This window comes from Helicoverpa zea, chromosome 11, assembly GCF_022581195.2.
Source record: "Helicoverpa zea isolate HzStark_Cry1AcR chromosome 11, ilHelZeax1.1, whole genome shotgun sequence".
In the NCBI taxonomy this organism is placed as follows: domain Eukaryota; kingdom Metazoa; phylum Arthropoda; class Insecta; order Lepidoptera; family Noctuidae; genus Helicoverpa; species Helicoverpa zea.
Window position 1 is genome coordinate 8,346,982 of NC_061462.1, and position 20,095 is coordinate 8,367,076.

Sequence of the window (20,095 nt, forward strand, 5' to 3'; positions counted from 1 at the left end):
GATGAAGTAAAATGTTACTGACCAAACATAATCGAATGTAATGTCATTTATCTTCAGTTAGAGCGAGTTTCAAGATCATAACTCAAATAACGAAAGTAATTCATCTTTTCAAATTTTCTTCCTACTGAAAACGCTTAATTATGATTTATTAAATCTATTTTCATTTCTACAAAGCTGAATCACCCAACAATGAGTTAATAATCCAATTAAATTTCCTTCGACTTCTGTGTCCTGGGCCATGTTTCAAATTCAAATAAATCACTAACTTGAACTCGTCCGACGGAAATAGCACTCCGTCCGTCCATAAATTCAAGTCTATTTAAGCAATCTCAAACGAAAAATCTGAAATAAGCCGCATAACATGTCACCTAGCACATAACTTTTTCAATTTCAAAAAAGATTAAAACAAAAGTCTGTTTTTAAGAAATTTATCGCGTTTGTTCGAATTACGAAATGTCCTGGTTCTATTTTAAGGGGATCTTTATCTTTTAACACGTTATACCAAGATAGATTTCAAAGATTTATATCGTACCTCATTATGATTAATTACATTGTCAATATATCTGGCTGTACGCAAAACAAACATCCGCCAAAAAAAAGAATGTCAACTGTCAAATAAACGTCAACTCGGCGTTCTGTTAATCGATACTGCCAATTCAAATTAGCTACATCGACATAATAACAGGTTACAAAATAGACGTTTTAAAGCAGCAATAATTAATATTTTCGTGATTATCGTGCACACAATCAATGCGAACGTTCGCGCGCGATACGCATCAAGTTAAAATAATTAATGCAAATTTATGAAACGCGCGGGATTCGGAACGCACGGGCGCCAACGGCTAGACTTGTTGCTATGTTCTAGTTTATTTTAAGAAGCTGCTTTTGAGTTTCGGGAGCAGAGCAGAGACAACTAATCGATAAAATACTTATTTTTGTACTATGATCAATTAATCACATTAGAAAACTGAGACAGTGCATTCCTATACTCTGGACAAAAATGTAAGAATTTCATTCGATTATTAAAACAAAGCAATAAATTATAATTATCTTACATCGAAGTGTTCGATATTCAAAACTTGTTTTCTAAATTCACGTGCATTTTAAAAGCGACGAAGAGCAGTCTGTGTCACCATATTTAAATACGTTTAAAATATTTTCATAAACATCATTAATAGTTTTATATCAAACGTGGGAACTGCTTAATTAATTGCAATAATTTAAATTATAATGAAACGAACGTGTTTTTTTATTATCATTCACAAAATGTATGAAGTCTAGGCTTTTACGAAGATATTTATACGTCCTGAAGTAGTTTGTATGACTTTTGTCGCAACAAATTGGTTATAGGTTAACGATTTATTAATTAAGATTGTTATCAGGTCATTAAATTATCTGCTTGTTAACGTTGTTTAACGAGCTTTCGTCTCTTGATAAAAATATAATTTCCTAAATCAATAAACAGACCTCAGACACATACTTTATTATTCTGGTTCAAAAAACACTCATAAATGTAAATAAATAAAAATTAAGAGTTATTTACTATTTAATGTAGATGTTTGCATAAATTTAATTTAAAAATTAAAATAAAGGAAACGAAACCGCCCAAAAAATTAATAAAGATAACAATTCAGTGTTTTCATTGTAAAACTCTGGTAAAACCGACTGCCTCAGAAAAACTGAATAGTTAATGAATAAATTCCCCTTTACTTATCTTAAACTGAAGTGTTGATGATTCAACGATGTAATTAGTCTCCATAAAACCTTTGATACATGTTAATTAATGCTTTCATTCCGGTTGTAATATAATCTGAAGTAAATATACATACGTGTATCAGTATTGGAGTTGATATATCAATGCTGTACTGTGGCTTGGTGACGTCACTCTAGCCGTAGTGATGTACGCAAAAATGTATTTTTTTTTTTTCATTTATTTGCAGCAGTATATTTTTCTAGATAAAATTATAAAAAAAATAAAAGTGAAAATATATAATCATCATCGTCGTCTCTTCAGTTTTAGAATTGTATAACGTGTTCATAATAATACAACAAAAACTTATTTATAAATACACTGAAGTTATTAAACGTAATTAATGATGTTATTAGCAAGTGTACATTTAAATATGAGGATTAGTACTTCGATGAATATATTAAGCTTAATACGTGTACTTAAAGAAACCCCGCGAGGTAAATTCGTAGTGAGACCGCCATTAAGTAATTAATCACGATCACTAAATAAGCTGTTTTGGACACAATATTTGCGCATATAAATTAAATTCCAGAAGCAACGCCTACATAAATGATTATGGAACTTTAAACGAACGAGGTAAACACTAATAACACGCACTTTTATTTCATTATAAAAATGTAAGACCACCTTGTATCGATAAGTATTCATTATCGATAAAGAATCGAGCACGTACTCCGATAAAGTATCGATGTTCGGTATAAAAATCGTTGGCGGCACCTATTTAATCATGTCGGCTGGCTGGGTGTGCACCTGCTTGCATACATATTCATTAGCTCGATATCGGTACGCAGTCACTATCAATGACGGTTTTCGCAACACTACGCTGTGATAAAAAATACGTTTTGGAAATCGAATTCGATTGTTTAATTTAAAAACACGTGTCCGAATGTCGTGTTGTGTATTTGAATCGTCTGGCTGAATACACGAGAAGTAAAGCCACGGTTAGACTGTTACACGGTGGCAACACCAGTATTGGGGACTTATTTTCTGTTGTGAACGTTTTTGGTTAATAGTGGGTGATTTAGGTAGTTTCTTTTTACGTATGTATGATATGATGGCGGAGAACTCCTTATTAATATGACTAATGATAAGCTGTCTGTTTTGTTTTGTCTATAGAGTATGCGTTTACGATAAGTGGTTTTGATGACATTGCAAAAATGCCTACGTGAGATCAAAAATATGCGAAATAATTCAAGATGTAGGTGAATTGAAGAGAAACAGCTAGTGTAAACAAAAGGTGTATATCTATGGTTATGTATTGCATATCTAAAACAGTAAATGCATGCGGATGTAAGCCCAGAAGCACAATTTGGTCGTGTAACAGTACTGTAAATATAGACGTCTGCAAATAATTAGTTATTTCTGCACTATTAACGGCGCAAACAGAGGTTATTAAGTCTGGTTCAATTTAATTATTATCAACTTATAAATTACTATGTTAACGGTGTTGAATTACATACATTTCTCTGTAATATACTTAGATTTGTTACGGTGTAATGACTTGGAATTCGAGATATCAAGAGTACATTAATATTCATGTAGGTACGGTATCGTCTCTCTTTTCTTTTATTTGTCGGTTGGGAGCCCTCCAAAGATTTTTCAGATGCATACATGGAGCTATGTGTATAAGCATAATAATATGTCTGTAGTAAGAAGCAGTGGTCTAATTTAATATCAAAGCGGTTGCTGCAATAATTACATGATCCCAAACAGGCTGGGATTACATGAAATAATTACGATCTTGACTTATGTTGTGATAAGATTTTAGCTCTTGGAACTTTTACCTGCTTCGTCAGTGCTGAAGATTGCATAAAATTTTCAACTGCAGACAATCAGTGCAATAAAATCCCAATCCATAGAACATTACGGGTAACCAACCTTACCTCCTCGGCCCCTGCGGAAGGAAAAATATCTAATTTGCAAAGAGCTTTTTAGCTACTCAAAGACGACGTTATCACGCGATGTTATCGATCAGGTTTCGCCGTCCGTATTTTTCCTGGTTTAACGAGCGTTTTCTAATCAAAACGAACAATGCTATCATGCAAACAACACCAATTAGAATTGTTACATAGGAACGCCAAAGAAAAATGCAAAGAGGAGACGAATTCAATTTAAAATGAGATCCGTCTGCGTTCCGCCTGGTCCCGCGTCGATCGGAGCGAAATTGAAAAAGAGAAAAAAATCCGAGAGTGGAATAAATAAAAATAGAGATCCCGCTACAGCGCAAGTCTCCGTTGAAATGAAAATAAAACAGCAAAAAGCTTTTTGTGGACGAAATAAATTAAAAAGTGTGTCGCGATTTTGTGAGCGCACCATCCGCCATGCCGCCCGGTCGACTCTCTATGACTATCATACTCGTACTGTGAGTGTTTAATGTGTTTTCAATTCCGTTTTCATGTTAAAAGCTTTTACGAATATTGGTTTTAATCTCACCTATTGATTATGAAGCTTAGTTATTTGATTACCCCAACCCGCGTTGGGTTACCGTGGTAAGACCTAATAACTGTTTGCAGAATATCTAAGATCTATGTGCTTTTATTACGTAGTCATAAGCAATAACATTATAATATAAAAAATAGATTAATTATTTTATATTCTCACACATGGAAAGACTTTAACCGTATGTTAAAATTACAGTAACTTTGTGGCGCCAGATCACTAAGATTATCCAAGACACCAAAATATAATTTCCAGTCAAGAAAATATTTTATTTTCCTTCTCAAATCTCATACATCACACTCGAAACAACAATTAATTATTACAGGTGTGCTCATTAACTTTGGGCGACGTTTTTACGACGACGTCGACATTAGTTTTCACAGTTTCACAATTGTGACGTCACTATTTCTGTCGCGGCATTGTGTGCCGCGGTTCGATGACGGACGCTTGTCAAACGAGACGTTTGCGTTACGTCACCGACCAGTAAATACAGCCAAGATATTGGTTATTTCTGGGTTTGATTGATTGCTGAAACGATCGAAGTGCCATGTTCGTTAGCCGCGGACAGAAAGAGATTGTCACACATTTCTCTGCGCTGTCATAGTTTTTGAAATTGTTTCGGCGACTTTTGCATAGTGTTGATTGTAATTAGTTTTCAACTCATCGTGACAGGTGATAATGAACAATATGAAGTCTGCTATAACATTGTTGAGTTTTGCAGTCTTCGAATAATCTTTCATCTATTTTCAATAATATAGATCGTATTTGATAAAGTTACAACAACTTACCGAAGCAATTACTCAAAGATATTTTCCGAAGCATTAGCAACCCTTAAAATGAAACATCTTAAAATTTTAATTCATCACATCCCTATAAAAATACGTCACCTATTTAATGCACCCAAGCTCGGCAACCATCGGGGGAAAGTTTTACCTAAAATTATATTTGTGGGTCGTCACGCTTTTCCGGGGGAGCGAGGGGGTGAACCGGGGGGGCGATTAGAGGGGTCTTTTGTGAGCTCGCCGTAGGTGGCGGGCCATGGCCATATCTATAGGTAAGCATTGATTGATGTTCGATTTATTTATTCGAGATTTTGAAGTGAAAATGGTGTGTAAAGATGAATGAGTTTCAAGGACTATCCTGAAAGTGAAGCATTATTATCGACATGCTTTATTTCACAGTTTTTTCTAAGATTGGTTTTATCATTGAGTCACTGTAATGGTACAAGGGAACAGGGGCAATGAGTCAGCGAAGCCATAAATATTAAAGTAAATCATCTGAGTTACAGTCTCAATTTCATGAAATTAGTCAGAGGTTTCCAAAACAAAAAGTAGTTTTACATGAAATTTATAAAATTCGACGACAATACTACAGTTGCCCTTCTGTACTGTCTGTCTTCACTATTCATGAGTTATTACCACGCCAGGGTACCGGACTACAGATACGGCACATTTCTAATCCGGCCGGCACTTAAGTTGCGGGGGCAATCGGGTGTAATGCGCGTTTACAGCGTTTATATAGTTTTCTGTTGTAAACTAAACGTAAACGTTACGTGCCAACAAAACCTTCGACCACCTTCTTCGCGAGCCTCGTAAATGTTTTACAAAATTGTAATAAAGTTAATGGCGCTCGACAAATACCTCATACCCGGCATTTATGTACGCAAATACATAAAACACGTAGTAAGCTAACATATGCATATTACAGGCTACAGCTTATCCTAATGAAACTTTCTATAGAAAGTATTCATGTTCTTACACGACTATAATTTAATTTAACGGCTGTAATTACCGAAATTGTAGCAATTCTATTACACTCATAGTGTTTAGCTACCGTATGCATTGTACGGTAATTGTAATTAGGAAATGAAGTAGTAATTTTTGGTCGAACTTTCGAGCTAGGTACCGTTTGTAACGGCATTCCTGAGTGACGCGCCAACTTCCCAACTTTAAATGGGGATCCCGTCAAGGTGGAAGAAAGTGGCTTACAAAGAAACCATTTACGGCAAGTTGGGGGCTATCCCGAGAAGAAAGTTTGGTAAGAATGTTTAATCAGCGGCGGATGAGGCGCGGGGCTGTGGGGCGGCGTCGCGGCGGCGGAGCCCGGCAGTGCGCCGCGCGCGGCCGACGCGCCGCCCGCCCACAGTCGCCAGTCGCCCGCCGCCATGCCGCCCCGCGCGACTCCGCGCCGCCTCGCGCCTCACGCGACCACGCTCGCGCTATAAACTCGCGCGACTCCACGCACGAAACTGAATAAGTTCGACAAATCCTCCTCTTACCTGGACCACTACATAGACGGACGAGTGTCAAACAGTGATAGTTTCTTTCTTTTACTAGTACAAAATTGTATATCTTCTGTAGAGAGAAATATTAGTATTTTTTATTGTTAAAGTACAAAATAATGTAATATAGCGGCACCGTAGCGTCTATAGTTTACATACGAATAAAATACAGGGTCAGTTTTTGTATGAATTCAATGTGATTGTAGTTTAAGTCGCCGAGTCGAGATTGCTACTGTTCATACCGCTTTAGATTACCTACCGTGAGTAATTCTAGGTAAGTAACTGACGGTAATGATACGTCTACTGGCCGTCTACATCTCATTAAGACACATCGCCGTTATCGCGATACGATCACTGTTATACTTTCCAGTCAGATCGTAAATATTAAATTCGGCTTTATTACACGGCTTAAGCTTCATAAATCAAGAAGTGGTACATAAATCTAAATAATACATGCACATGTATGTAATTATAACCACATATTAATAATGAATTATATTGTAGAGCAACAACCACGACCAGCTAAGTTTGAATAACAGCGACTAATATGTTCGGATACGCAATGTATAAACAGAACCAAAACAAACCATATTTCTCTAGCGATGTGGCAACTGATGGCCGGTGCAACGGTGGCTACATTCAAGCTTTGTAAATGCAAAAAGCATACGTATTCCGGTCTCGAAGACGACACCGCTATGATTTAAGCGCGCGGCAAACTCCTAAATCACGCTAGGTGGCAGAGGCGAGTGCCGACCGACACCACTCCGTTGCTCGCAATCCGCAAATTGTTTGTCCCAAGCCTAACAATTTAAATTTAGCACGAACAAATGCCGATCGTAAATCGAACTGCTCGCAATTGTTTTGAATATAGCCACGAAACTTAGCAGAGAACAATAATTGAGATGCAGCCGAGTCGCGTCGAAAGTTTGATTAATCGTTCGCTCACAGCCACCGGCTGGCGTTTTGTGTTTTACCTAATGTGTGCTGAGTTCATAAATTGTTTTAGGCTCCATAATATGTGTTAAGGTCGACTTTACACAAGAAATGTTCTTGACAACTTGATGGCATGTTTCGTGGTTATTTAGTGGCAATATATCACTCTAGAAACACTTTTTTCACCATAAGTCTTGGATGTCAAATGACTATGTGGGTTCAAACAAGGGAAAACTCATACATATTTTAATTCACACATACAGATTACCTAATTTGCAGCTTAATGTTGTATTAGCGGTGTTTTAAGCCCATGGGAATATTGTTCCTCACAGAAAAATTACTGCTTCTATCTTTTGTACAAAATAAACAATGAGATTTAACTCAAAACAATTTAAGATAAAAAATTACATTTAACTTGAAACATATTGCATGGTAATGAAAAAGTGGCAGTTGGTACTAAAATAATTTACGATTGGCGTGGAATTCAATGAATGTGTCACAATTTTTTATTGTTCGCGTTTCAACAAACGTTTCGCAGAGCTGTCGACAAGAAAAATATCTTTTTGAAAACTACATTTTGTCACAAAGACGCAAACGCAACAGCTTAAAACAAATCCTCTTTTTAAAATTGTTTTTATCTAATTCTTAAAGAATGGGCGACCACTAAATCATATTTGCCCTTTTGTGCGGAACATGACAAAAGAAACGAAACTAGACTAGTTTTTATCTTTTGGACGCGTGTCCCTAACGGTACACTACGATATTACGAAAGCGCCCAAAAATGTTTACAACAATGGTTCACGTGAATGCGTTTGCGCAAGCTAGTACTATGTTTTTGTACACGATTTTTCGTGGATAGAGCAAAATGTAACGCGTTGGCATTTAAGAGCTATTGTTACGGGGGTGGTCGGTGAAAGCGAGCGTCATTGAAGCTTTGTTATTTATCAGTTTACAATATGCCTTTGTTATGCTACTTACCTTTAAATTAGACCGAGACTTGGCTTAGGCTTTCGAGTGACCGACACTGAACTATGCGTGGGAATTAATGTAATTTTTATTACATCATATATTCATCTTGTATTTATATTAGTTTGTAAAAATAAAAGCAATTTAAATTAAAATCCTTTTAGAACTTCTTTATTATTTTAATCAGAAGTTTTGAGAGAATGCCACAAGGAGCTATCTTAGGAACTTTATTTCTCTATAGAACAAAAATTTTGACAAATAAAAATTACTGAATATTTAAATTTTAAGCTTAATTATATATTAAGGCACGTACATAATATGTGGCTTATCAAACACGCATTAAGCAACTGATGCTGATGCCATGAGAACCCGCGGGCCGTGACCCCGTTACAAACTGTTTTATTTTTATTTTCTAGTCCAATTTCCTTTCCGACCGTGTCTAAACTTCATAAATATAACGACTTCCATATTTCGAAACACTTTCGAAATGGACACGGATTTCGTACGTTTACGAAATTTTGGTATGTATCTGTATTTTCTATGGGATCACGGTTGCTGATTGCTCTAGTTACCAGTTCTAGTTGCTTCACGAAGCATGTGTAATGTTACGATTTTATATTTTATTATTTCTCAGGTACCTACAAAAACATAAACAATATGTACTTTAATAAAAATAAAATCATCACCACAACGAAGTCTAGTGCCATTCGCGCCTGTGTTGTGATATAAATCATTCTCGAACCGAGTAATTAAAATACTGGTGTACGCCAGAATCAGGCATTTCGAATTTACGCGGCCAGGCTGCGTACGATGTAAAAACACGAAACAGATATTGTACGAGAGTGTCTGGATATGTGAAAATGGCCGCTGAATTGCAATTGAAAATCGCTAACATTTTTTTCTATTGTGAACATGCCAATAGTAAGCTCTTAGGGTAGATTTTTAATAGGTGTTATTAAAAGGTTCTATCATTTAACTATTTGCAAGCTTTCAATATGAAACAACATAATCGAGCCATAAAAAGTTTTCATATCACACTAAAAAAATCAACTCATTCTTACTTTCACTTAAAATACACACAACTCATTCTTATTTTAAATACATCCTACAACTGTTTTAACGGCTTCATTTGTTCGCGTAATGAGCCGTTTACGTATGTAAACAAAAACTAAAAGCTGGCAAATCAATAGGCCGTTGAGAACGACTGTTATCTACGAAACAAGCATAAAACAACCAATTACAAGGCTATAATCTCAATATGCCAATTAAGGTTAGTATTACGGTCCTCGGTTGAGCGCTGTAAGTGCGTCGTAAAGTAGGATTTAATAGCCCAGCTGACTGCCGAGGGAATCCCGGCTTGGTACAGCTTGTTTCAAGGACTTGCTACGCTTTGTGGGACATTATCAATCAGTTTCGGTGGTGAGAGGTGTTTAGTGAAAGTTTGCAATGATTAAGGATGTTGTAGTCTTTTTAGTACTTCCTTTTTTTTTAGTAGTACTTTAAACGACAATTTTTTACTGTTGATGTCTGTTTATTTCTTCACGGTGTCTCTAATATAGGTACGTAAATTAAAAATATATATATGAATAATTTTATTAATAGAAGCAAAACTGCGGAAAGCATTCTAAGTTTATTTTCCGTAACATTCCTGCGTCGAATTTCAAAACTACACCAAACTGAAAAGTAATTAACAACACCTACAAAATACATAAGACATGATATAATGAGCTTATAAAGTTTCTGTAAGCGGTTAGTTTGTCTAGTAATGATGTTATTTCTATGTAGACAACTTGGAATCCATCGCGTGACTGCAAACAGAAATTCTTATAGTGGGACACGCCAACTATTTCATGTAGGTATGTTATTTAGGATTCAAATGTATGTATATAAGTAACTATCTAGACATTTATGAACATATTCATAAATGCTTAACCGTTTATTGTCGCTATAAATTCACGTATTATGCTTTGTTTTCTGAAACGTGGTATTTTGATGATTTTTATTGAGACATTACTTTTATACACAGCATGTAACAAATGTTTTTATACACATTAATAACTCAACAGCAAGAAGTATTTAAGTATTAAATCAACAATAGTTCATCTTCTGCAAATTATTTTATAACTGATCTGATAGTAAACTTCTCTGATTAAAAAGCACATCAAAATCAACTTTAACATAAAGAACAAAAGGACCCTTACCGGATTAACACGATCCCAAAGGACATCTAGCCAACTAGCGCCGTCCGAAAACCTACATTTACATAGACACTTACTTTGGCCCCAAATTGTACTTATTTTTGGATCTCTTTCGTAAGTTCACAAATAGGAAACGATAAAACAGGGAATAGAGATAACATTAAATATTCAAAACGAGATCACAAACAATTTATCCGAACCACAGTCAATGAAAATGTAAAAGCATATCGACTCATAGTAAAAGAACACTTCAGTAGCAAAGCTTACAATCATAACGATTTCTTCGCCACAATCTGATTATTCGCACTCCATTGAACAGTCAAAAAGAGATCGCAATCGATTTCTCTTAACCTTACAGTCAATGGAAATGTAACAGCGTGTGGATAGTCAGAATAAGGCACATGGTGGGTTACTTCGGCCTGTTTGCTATGCAGGGCAGCGTATTTCGCCCTGATTTTTGGCCGATGCCGACAGTGAGCCCAAAATGTATTAGTGGATTTAACGCCTACGGAATAAGAGGCACCGATCCAGAAATGTGACGGGAATACGTTATTACAATACTACGGAGGTTCTAATATTTGATTTAACGAAGTTTGATTCGGTTTTAGCTGATTTATTTATTTATTGGGGTGAATTGGAAACACCTGGGTAAATAAAATCCGCTTTAGCTGTTTATTGACTTAATGTCTGTTTAGTTAGTTTTCTAATGTTTCAGTGGTATGTTCTGTGGGAGGGAAGGAACGAAACTAATTTGTTTATGTACTAACTCAATTTACACATCATTGCGTGACTGATCGACAGGCGAAGGTACATTAAAATAGATTGGCTCTCTAATCAGCAGGGGGCCTAATGCAATTTCCTTTATTGTTTTCATCCAATAAGACAGGTGAGGCGGGCCCCACGGACCGAATATTTGGGTAAACGATATTGTTAGTAAGTGGAAGTAGGGACAAAAACATGTCTTGTTATGTTTTGATGAACTGCGGACTATTTTCTCTCAGACACAAAACATTTGCTTCAACAAATATAAATGGGTTCATTCAATGTTATTGAGATTAACCCGTCACTAAAATTATGCTATTTCAACCATGACACAGTTTGGAGCTTTCGAAAAGCTATAGGAAGTAATAAATTGAACACCAAACAGGTAGATAAACCTACAACTTTATTGCGACTGTCGAATTACATTTGAGTACAACAAAATATTCTAATTAAGTGTTTCAAATTGCCAAAAATACTCGAAGCAAATAATCCTGTTTGCAAATCCAATAATTCCCAGGCATTAACCAAAAAAACAAAAGAAAAATTGCATCGAAAATACGAAGCAATGGGCAGCTGCCTTACCATATTGTATCCCAATGAAAAATATGAGTAGGAAGTGGGCGTTCCGAAGCTTAACGGTTAAAACGATCTATGTTCTGTACAGCTATTAAATTCACACGAAATTAGCAATTATATTGCATGAAAACAAAGTTGCCTCATACCTTTGTAGTTAAGAAGTTCACGACCTTTGTAAACCATTTCATATTCGGCTATAATAAACTTGAAAGTCTACATGGTCTCTCTCACGCAAAAAGACTACTGAATCAATTTGGATGAAATATGACACACACATAGTCCAGAACTTGGGTCAAGTTATGCGATACTTTCAAACCCTGTATTAGCACCCAATTATAGTTAATCGTAAGACAGAAGTTAGCCGAACATCAATTCATCTTCTAAGGCGTTTCTAAGTGCAAAATGTACTGTGTTTCAAAAATATGGTCATGGTTATTATCACCTACTACTGTTACGTATTATTAACACCTTTGTTTCAGCCATGTATATTGTATATCTAATAAACGCTTCAAGCGGTCTTTAGCATTAATTTAGACGGCGCTTGAAGCGATATACTTAAGACTTAAAGGTTACGTACTTCAAGCGTTTTTATATGTCCCCATAAACTTATTTTAAACGCCATGATCTGAATTTATAATTGTGCTTTTCAATGTATTTAATGACACTGTTTTTAGTGGATAATTGCTGTAGTAAGTGACAAGGTACTTTTGTCATACTGTATAAGTTGAATCCAAAAATGTTCCATCTTTTTGGACCAAAGGAAACAAAAACTATGAGTCCAAAAATATATGTGTTGTATACATAATCCAGTCACAAGTCTAAAACCTAACGGTAAACAACAAAACACATATAAAGGTTAACACAGACGCGTACATAAGGCGGCGTGCACACTCGCATCTCATTTCCCGCCCACGCCAGTTCCGGTGACGTCACGCGAGACTCGATAGGTGCCCACTAGGGGCTTGGCTCACAATAATAACTACAACGGAATAGCTACCGAAAAGCTTATTATAATGTTCTATGAATAGTAATGCGGTTGTCAACAGGATGGAAACTGTATTTTCCTAGTAGTCAATGGAAATGTAATTTTGGGTCTAATGGTTCATTGATGCATTAAGTCATCTTATTGAGCGATTTGGAATAAAATATCGATTGATCAATTGGGTTTTTCATCGATCATTCATATGATCGAAATAAAAAGTTGCCTCAGCAAATGATACCTTACAACCTTATAGACACTCAGAAGCCAGTTCCTGTCGAATAGATATTTTATGACACATACGAGTATAAGCATATCAATGTGATACTGCCAGCCATAAAAGCGAGGTGTTTATTAAATATTAATAGCCGTTCATTACTACCACTAAACTGGTCTCGCAACAATGTTACAAAGGTAATATACAATTCCGATGTTGTCCTTCCCGGAGGCTCTTACTAAGATTCTGCGAACCCATAAATATATCCATCAAAGTGTGAACAAGTATTCCTTTGTCAGTTGTGACTCGAAGAACATAAAAATAGAATGTTTTTAAACACTGATACTCCCACTACGTATTTCGGATTCAAAGCTAATTGACGTAAAAAAATTGCTTGAGTAAATCGTTGAAGCGTTCGCTTCGTACGAAGCGTGTTTGATTCCAGGATGCGTTATCGCCTTCGCGATGTAATCATTCTTTATTTCGCCGTGAACCGGCCAGGTTTCGTCCTTCACTCAATCGTGCACGCAAGAGAGGTTCCCAAAAAAGAGGTGTGGATACTTCCTGACCTTTTTGTTCGAAAATACCTCTTTAAACGCTCCTCTAATTTATTGTTTTACAACAAAATTGAACGCATTTAGTAACTTATCAGAACCTACTGAATAATCGAGATCATTAATCAGAAGGACTTTGTATTCGCATATTATTTTCTTCTTCGATTACTATTAATTCAGTCATTAGTCACTTTAAAACTGTATGGCTTCTGACCGAACTTTAAAAGTCAATTCTTTTAAATTGGTCCCCATTCTTTATGTTATGGGACGAATCAGAAGTCATTAATTAAATTAACGTTAAAACGACATTTTAAGTGGATTTACGCTAAGGCATAAATAATAATTTGAAGAGAGGTTGTCACAATGTATTTTTAGAGAAGTTTATGTGACATCTTAATACCCTTGTAAAAGTCAAATAAAATCCAATTAGATCATTTTTAAAGCACTTTATGGGTTTCAAAGATTAGTGTGGTAGTGTAGTCGGCGAGTTAATACATCGATGGAACGGTTCTGATTGGTAGTAAATTTGGTAAATAACCAGCTCATTTTAAATGATTTATCGACTATGTACTAAAAGCTTTCTAAATCAAAAACTATATCTATATTGATATGACAAAAACCAGTAGCGGTAGGTTACTTTGCACCCTAATGCGATGTTATCAGCGGAAGGGCCCAAGTCGGTACGCTTTGCCACTTAAAGCTACGCTATTTATATCTTTGGACCCTCAGACAGATTGGTCGACCGAGCATCTGTCTGCCGGAGATGGGTTCTTAAAAAGTTTCAGATGAAAAAGTACTATCTTCAATTTTAAACAAAGTAACTACGAACCATTTTTGGTATAATTTCTTTTCAGTTATCGTTCGTCATTATGACGAGGTGGTACAAAAAGTATTGATAAAATAGGTCTTCAACTAAAACAAAACATAGGCTTGATTCAAAGACATGTCGATGAAATGAATTAACTCATTTGTTATAATTACTGTCTCTGTTTCGTTCTATGAATCTTAAAGTGGTCAATTTACCCATCCTAAAGTTTCAGTAGCTTAACATCTAAGTGCATTTTCAATACATAACATCTTTAGAGCTATAAATTAAATTTAGTGTGGGAACATCCATGTGACACTTCCAAAGGCCTATTTATTTCCAACCGAAATTTACTAAGATCATAGAAGAGCATTCATCAAGAACAGATGCCTAATAACCAATTAAGATGCAGTGCGTCAAATGTGTCCGTCACTTGATATCTTATCTTGAGCACGAGGTCGCGTACACTGGTTTACAAGCCTTAGGCATGTAACTAATGTTACTTGCGTTATTTCGTGACAAAATTGTTTAAACTTGTTAATATTTTATACGGGGATGTATTTGGTAAAATATTTAAAAATATTATATAGTAAATTAACGCCAAAATATATTAAAGATAGTTTCTTAATAGAGTGATGAACAAAGAGCATTTTACGAAAATTGATTTTTTTTAGTTTGTAATACAACTAATTAATCTGTGTTTTCTTTTACAGGTATGTATCGAGTTTTCAACACTACTTACTTTGGGATAACGGATTGGTCAGTATTTATATAATAAGAAATTGTATTAAATAAATTGCTAGAAAATCCTAAATATAGAAGAAACATAAAAGCCATAGGTACTGAAAAAAAAAAAAAACATTATTTTTCAGTATGGCTACAAAGCTGACTTCTGTAGAGAGCTGTCAATAAGAAACGTAAATATTAAAAACTTACGAAGTATTCAAACTGTTTGCAACAAACACGACGATCAAAACGCACCTTGAGGTGTCAGTGCAGAAAATAATAGAAAAATTCATAATACGTGATCGCAAAATCCCAACAAACGCTTCACACAAAATCTTTTTACATATAAACTGCATAGAAGCGTTGAACTTTTACAAAAGCACTCAGGTAACTATAGAGATAGGTAGTGCCGTTTATAGAATAGGATAGAGTCTTATCCACCGTGTGAAATAGGAGTACGTAAATACAATGGGAGTAAGAGGGACGGTTGTATGCAACTCAGTTGCGTCTCCGCAAAGCTTAGAGCTCAGCTGTCTGCCCCGAGCGGTGATGTTTGAAACACGGGACAGGCGGAGCTTAGCTACAAATCACTCAATGTCACATTTTGACATTTGAGATATTAGACCTTTTTTTTCTATAACACCGCCATCTCTTATTTCTGAAAGAGCTTTAGGTATACATTGACAATATGGCTAATTAACTCGAAATTTTATATATTATTTATTTGGCTGAATAATCATTAAGCATTTTATAACCAGTATAGAAACGTCTTTTAATATTTCTGTCAGCAATAATTAAATATTCACACGGGTCATCAGTGCAGTCATAAAGTTTACGACTTTGTAGTCATCCCTAGTTAAAATTTTAAACACAACGTCATGCAACAAAGTAGTCATGGCCTTTTAGTGGTACCAACTCAAAAAGTTTCCAACCAATTTTTTGTGATCCCTTTTTTCTGTCGCTGATTGTACTAAGTAGGAGCGTTTTGAGAGTTCTTAATAAGTTGGTCGGTCATGGTTCAAGGAAGCGCCCTCAAATAGTCCAAATGAGGCCATAAAAGTCCCGCTGAGCGACGTCTCAATACAAGTCGTGTTCAGTCGCGCTAATCATATTTTTACTGCCCACATAAATTATTTTGATGGAACAAAAGCCGCTGGCAACATAAATTGGACTGCACGCACACTGACCGCACTACAAATTGTAGAAATTCGCTCATAAAACCTTATCAACGAATTAAGATATTGGGCGACTTAAAGAGTCAAGGTTCTATTTATAAATACAACGGGCGTGTTTTGTTTCTTCTGCGTTCTTTAATTAGTTAATGCTACAAGAACAGTGTTCTGCAGGGAACAGTGTAAAACTAATCGAATTTTCATTCGGATTCTGTCAATCGGCGTTACACCCGACTTTTCCTATTACGAAGCTGGAACGGCTCCAATACGGCTTTACCTCGAACTTTAGCGTAGCACTTGACGATATTAATTTTCTTTCCCTAAAATATAACAACCATGAACAAGTCTATTTCAAGAATTGAACACGTGTGCTGTTATATTTTTTTAGAGAAAATTAAGACCCATTGTGAAGATTCAATGAAAAAACTCCAAGCATATGACATGGCTGTTTTGTCCGCAAATTACGCAAAACGTCCAAACATGTCCAGCTTTGTGAGAAGAAACAATAACCCAAGCTTTTGTTTGCATAATTAATTCTTCGTCCAAAACTGAGTTCGACCGCGATCCCAAACCGTTATACTCGTAAACGCAGCAGGCTACAGAATACTGATCCACAAACTTTCTTGAACAATTCTTGTAGCCCTTATTACAACCCCCGTAAGAGTTAAATTCATTTGATAGAAATGCATGAACAACTTGGTTGAAATCCAGAATCTTTGTTTCACGCATTCTAATTCATACACATTTTTTCCACACACACAAAACAATGCTTGAAATGAATAAAATTATAATTACTAGCCCGCCTTCGTTCAGTTTGCATTTTGTTCACGAAAATAATGCCTTACTTTAAAATTATTAATGGCGCTCTATGTAAAGATGATAGAAGATAAAGAAATTAAGCTTGTTCTTTAATACTGTGTAATTAAGATTCTACGTTATAATCTTGAGAAATTAAGATTTTCAATTCCGTTCGTAATAAAAGATATGACTGAAAGTTTTGAACTTGTGTTTTAATTAACCGACAAGACTTTCGAATACTGTTTTAGTTATTAGAAAAATTGTCCTCACAAACAAGACATTTAAAAATTAACATTGAAATAAGTTTTTTGGCCTTTGTTCTTCTTGTACCGCTTAAAGCTACACTATTTTATGGCTTTAAAAGTTCATTTCTTATCAAAACACAAAAACTGTAAGCGACTTCTTGTATTCAATTACACACACATAAAGAACGGCTTAAAAGACAAAGAAACGCTTCTCTAATACGTCATTAATTCAATAATATTTACCAATTACACCCATTTTTATAACCAACAAGGCTCATAAAATATCATCACGCTATAAAACGTAGTACCTGAGTGAGCTGTAAATAAGGCAAAACCTTCGCGTTGCGGAGAATGAGCTAGTTAGCCATCGGAATAGCCACACTCAACTTTTATGGCACCCATAAAAATGTTTTTATCAACTCACTTGGTTATTTAAACAATTACCATTGTTGGTATCTGATGTGAAGCATAATATAATCAGTTACATGTTGTTGCTATGTAACTGAATACATTAGATAATATCCGCATTGACCGGAAAATGTCGACAGCCTATGTTAGCTGCGGGTGCAACGATACTATTATTCATTTCGCTAGAAGAAATATTTACTCCGTAGTAAAATAAGACTACAGAATTTTTTACACATTCAAACAATCAGAATTAACATTTTAATAACTTAATTAGCGCGAATGTAAGCACTGAAAAAAATGGAAATTCAAATTCATTATATGGCTTTATTTTTATTGTACCTGAGTTAAAAAAGGAGGATTGGAAACAATTGCTGGTTAAAGTGGCATTTTTTTGCTTGTATGTCTATATTTTGCTATCAGAAAGGTGTAGATGTATAAGCTGACGAAGGTTTTCTAATATAGTCGCCCCCTGGTGCGTTAAGACGGCTTGATGGATGGTCAGTATATTGAAAAGCAATGCTAGCAGCTTCATCTGATCTTACACATAGGGGTTGGTCACGCGAGTATTACGTACTCGGATAACTATGGGGTATCAATTTGATTAATACTGTTTCTATTCGATTAGGTGGATTATTGAAAAGCTCCTACGGTTTTTCAATTTTGTTTGACAGAAACACAGTGTTTATCAAGCATAAGAAGTTGATTATGATAATATGGAAAATCTAAATTTTCATGAATTTGTTGAATGTTTCATTACTCTTTTATGTTCAATGTAAAATACTAATATCTTAAGCGCTACGTCTATGAATTATCCTACATAACGCATAGGACGCTTCCATTACAGCAACCTATTTATAACGTTACCCACAGTTTCTAAGAAATGCGTAAGAAATTACATTAATCTTCCAGACGACACGCAAATGTTTTTTCCTATACTGAATTGCTAAGACTACAGCTATACTTCCTGTATTATAAAAAGTGACTATTAACTAGGCACATTAATATAAAAGACATATATAAGTATTATTATAGAGCTATGTTCCACCTTCAATGCAGATATTGAAGTAAATGCCTAAGGTAGATATTTATTCAGCCCTTTAATTTATACTAGTTGTAGTGACAACTGAGGCAGAATGCCGCCATCATAAATTTTATGTAACTCATATATTTCATTTGATATTCAAATATGTAGGTGTTTGCAAAACGAATACTGATAGATGCATAATGTAGCCGGTAAACTATATCTGCAATTTATTCATACTACATTGTATACCTTTACCTAACCATTTCGTGTGAAAAAATATTCGAAACTGTATAAAACACGGCGAAATAACAAAAAGCTTTTTATCGAAACAATACGTTCTCAATTACAAATATAAAGAGTACGCGAGCAGATGTTTAATAAAACCAATTTTATTTAAAAGCTCGAGTGTGGAAAACATGCCGATAATCGCGCGGCTGCGATGTTCTTAGAAAAACAAAAGAGATTACTCATCCCGATGCCCGAACTCTATCTGAGAATTCTTCGAAGCGCACCACCGCACGGGCCCGTAGCGTCAGCACCGAAACAACGATAAAATACCCTCATATAAACTAAACACGCTCAATAAAAATTCTTACATCTAAACTGAATAAAGCTTTCCATTGAACAACTAATCAACTGATACGATATCGATTTTTTATGCTGCCATTACCAAACTGAAAAGCTTCGTGAACCAAACAAAACATTTGTGAGGTAAAAAAATACAATTCAACCCGTCATCGCGACGTGACCGCGTAAAATAAAAAATGTACGTGTGAGGGTCTGTCCGTACCCACCCCTAGACCGAGACGAGAGAGCGTAAGACGGAGTACAGAGAAAGTTTGAGTGACGTACCCCCACCACCGACCGGTCTCCCCCTTCGAGGATTTACGGCGCCATATTGGATTGGGACAAGATGACACGAGGCCCGGATAATTTGGGCAACGGTATCACGTGACAGGACCCGAACTCTGAAACGGCACTTTAATTATGATATTCTCGAGTTTATTCCAGTTTGAGTTTGCGAATGTTTAGTGCAGATTCTGATGTAGTTAAGTTTTGTTATGTAGTTAACACTATTGGAATACGCATGTAATATTGAAGTAGATGTTTGATGAATATAAAAAATGGCTAAAACTAATGACGCAAAATTAATTGGTCTAATAAACAAATCATTACTTAGTTGTTTTATGGGATCAAACCAGTCAAGTTTTTTTTTTTTGGTTGCACCAAATAATTAAATGATTCCAAAGATACGAATCTGG

The 20,095-nt window shown here is 35.5% G+C and overlaps 1 protein-coding gene across 3 annotated transcripts in view; it reads left to right on the forward strand.

The window, feature by feature from the left end:
* LOC124634409 (homeotic protein antennapedia) overlaps positions 1-20,095 on the forward strand; it is a 166,948-nt gene that overhangs the window by 94,024 nt on the left and 52,829 nt on the right. Inside the window, exon 1 of one of the 3 annotated variants that reach the window (XM_047169984.1) lies at positions 6,355-6,744. The exons of the other annotated variants lie outside the window; for them this stretch is intronic. The gene's annotated coding sequence lies outside the window, so the exon portion shown is untranslated. Of the gene's footprint in view, positions 1-6,354; positions 6,745-20,095 lie in introns of those variants that run through there. 3 annotated transcript variants of the gene reach the window in all.